This window comes from Scyliorhinus canicula, chromosome 24 (assembly GCF_902713615.1).
Source record: "Scyliorhinus canicula chromosome 24, sScyCan1.1, whole genome shotgun sequence".
In the NCBI taxonomy this organism is placed as follows: domain Eukaryota; kingdom Metazoa; phylum Chordata; class Chondrichthyes; order Carcharhiniformes; family Scyliorhinidae; genus Scyliorhinus; species Scyliorhinus canicula.
Window position 1 is genome coordinate 18,143,432 of NC_052169.1, and position 3,464 is coordinate 18,146,895.

Here is a 3,464-nt window from a genome sequence, read left to right on the forward strand (position 1 = left end):
CTTTAAAGTTCAGGGTGAATAATGCTTGGTCACGTTGCGTAAAACTCACTTGTAATCGGCCTAGTTTACCACAACATTTAATTCCATTGTGAGATTTTCTGCACAGAAAACATCCCAGAAAACAGAAACCACTTTCGATGTCCACAGGCCCCAGCTGGACTTGGCGGTTTTGAAAACAAAGATCTGAGAGAGGTTGGTTATGTTTCCCACTGCGTTAACATTCCTTTCTCCCAGCTCTGCCCACAGCTTCTTTAAAATGTAATTGTGGTGTGCAAGCTGTTTTTTTTTGTGTGCGCGTGTGGTCGGTCTTAAGTGGCTTCACACACATGTTACTCATCACCAAGCGAGGCCTGTGTGCTGTCATTAAAAGATACTGTACACGGAACCTAGTGAGAGCACTGCTCTTGAATTCTCCGACCTAAAGTTGTTAAACCTCTTAACTTTTTTCTATTTGTCGAAGAAGTGCATCGACTGGAGCATTAACCATTTCTCTCTCCACATAAATGCTGCTGAATCAGTGTAATTAGCATGTGTCGCACTCTTTCATCATCCAGCGCTGATATGGTGAAAAGCTGCCCCCACCCCAGTATAGATCTCTTGGGATCCACCACAGCAGATACAGGCGGCACGGTAACACAGTGGTTAGCACAGTTGCTTCACAGCTCCAGGGTCTCGGGTTCGATTCTCGGCTTGGGTCACTATGTGGAGTCTGCATGTTCTCCCCGTGGTTGCGTGGGTTTCCCCTGGGTGCCCCGGTTTCCTCCCACAGTCCAAAGATGTGCAGGTTAGGTGGATTGGCCGCACTAAATTGCCCTTGGTGTCCAAAAAAGGTTAGGTGGGGTTATGGGGATGGGATGGAGGTGTGGGCTTAGATAGGGTGCTCTTTCCAAGTGCCGTGCAGACTCGATGGGCTGAATGGCCTCCTTCTGCACCGTAAGTTCTATGATTCTATGAAATCTTGCCAATCGCCACTTTGTTTCTTACCTCCCAACTAATTATTGTGGCATGCCACAGTATTCCCTCCAATTCCAAGTGCTTTTATTTTTACTAATAATCTTGTCATGAGGTTTTATCAAAGAGCCTCTTAAATATCCTTTTCGACAACATATACGACACCAGTTCTGATGAAAGGTCGTTGATCTGAAATATTAATTTGATTTTTCTCTCTCCCCAGGCACTGCCTAACATGCTGAGTATTTCCGGAATTTTCTGTTTGTCTTTCACCTTCTAACGCCTGTGGTTTTTCTGTTCCATAGACAGCTTGGTCCGCTACACGAGTGATCTCTCAAAGAATCAACTGGATTAGGGTTTTTCACACTGCAGGTCACGACCCCACGATTGGGTTGCGGGCGGGTTGCGGGGCGATCGGCCGTAGCGTTCAGGATGGTGGGAGGGAAGTGTCCAGCAACTGGCCTTTAAAGTGATAATGCCACCAGCCACGATTGTCTTTTAAATGGAACGATGCAGTCTTCCGGCCAGAAGCATCGTTTGAGAGCAAGTCATGGGCCCAGCATCTACAATGACATCACGTAACCCTCTACGGCCCGTGCTTGTGGCGCAAAATCACGGAGGGGAGATCCCCCCATTTTCTAGCTGCGAGCAAGCAAGGCAACAGGACTGTGAAGAACTGAAGATGGATTGTTTTGTGAGAAGGGAGGGTAGAGATGCAAACAGAATCTCACAACTGAATCTGCTGGAAAGAGCCTCTCAAGAGGACAAAGCAGTGCCAGTGTGTTCGCTTTATACAGAGCTCCAGGGCCTCTGGTAAACAGCCACCAAAGGAAAAATAAATCGGGCGCAAAGCAGTATAAAGATGATTTATTGAGGTATGGCTTTGTTAATTGTGTTGATGCAGAACCCATGAGTGTTTTATGCAGGGAAGTACTGACAAATGAGAGTTTAAAAACCTCAAAGGCATTTCAAGTTAGAGAACAATTTTTTTCAAAGGATGCAGTGAGAACTATTGAATGACAAAGCAAGTGAGATCGCGAGGACCAAGCAGACTCACCTTAATGTTGCATTAAAGGTGAGTGAAAAGAGTGGCAGGGCAATGCAAGGGGAGGTAGGGAGCAGAGGGTGTCAATGTATGTCGAGCGTATGGGGAAAATAATGGGCGGAATTCTCCGCTCCCACGCCGGGTGGGAGATTCACGGGAGGGCCGCTCTGGCACCCCCCGAGAATCTCCCACCCCCAAAATGGCGTGTCGCGTTTTGGGACACGCCGCTCGGAGAATAGCGGGCCGCCGTTTTTCACGGCGGCCCGCGATTCTCCGACCCGGATGGGCCGAGCGGCCTGCCGTTGCTGACCGGTGCACGCCGGCGGCAACCACACCTGGTCGCTGCCGGCATGAACATGGCGCCAATACCTGGTTTGTGGCTTGTGGGGCGTGGAGAGGGGAGTGAGCACCACGACCATGCTCGGGAGGGGACTCCCCCGCGATCGGTGCCTACCAATCATCGGGCCGGCGTCTCAAAGGGACGCACTCTTTCCCCCTCCGCCGCCCTCCTAGATCACGCCGCCACGTCTTGCAGGGCAGCGGATTGGCGACGGCCAACCTGCGCATGCGTGGCTGACGTCATTAGGCGCGCCGGCCGCGTCATTCTCGGCGCGCCGGGGCTTGAAGCCAACGACAAGGCCCGGCGGCCGAAATTTACGGCATGGTCCTCCTAGCCCCCCGGCCGGGGGGAGAATAGGGGGCCAGGAGCGGCCTCCGATGCCGTCGTGAACCTCTCCGGGTTTCACGACGGCGTTGGGCCTTGCGGAGAATTCTGCCCAATGGATCTACTAGGGAAGCTTGGAGCCTTCTCTGGGTACAAACTGGCAGAAAGTGAGGTATTCCCGATCAACCCACAGGGGAGGAGTGTAACGTTGGGTATCTTGCCATTTAAGCTGGCCAGAGTAAGGGTATCCGCTACTTGGTGGGGAGGGTACAGACTGTAAAGATGAATATTCTTCCGAGGTTTTTATTTGTTTTTCGGTCCTTTCCGGCATTCCTTCCAAAGACTTTCTCCCCGAGACTGGATAAATTAATTTCGGAATTTGTAATGGCAAGAAAGACACCTTGGTTCTGGAGGGCTTTTTTACAGAGAGGTTAGGGGGTTGGGGGGGGGGGGGGGGGGGTGTTGCTTCTCTCAAACCTGCTGTATTTGGGGGGGGGGGGGGGGGCTGGTCGGGTTGGGTCCATCTGGAGGAGGCCTGTGTGGGGGTGTGCTTAAGAGCCATGGCGATTGCACCCCCCACGTGCTCACCCGCTAGGTATACCAATAGTCCTGTTGTGTCATCCCTCAAGATATGGAACCAACTGAAGCGGCACTTTGAGGGGGGGGGGGGGGGATGCCGGTATTCGCTCCCGTATGTGGGAATCTGGTTCATACCAACAAGAATAGATGTGGCGTACAGGAGCTGGCATAGGGAAGGGGTAGAGCGGGTGAGGGACCTGTTTGTAGAGAGGAAGTTCACGAGGC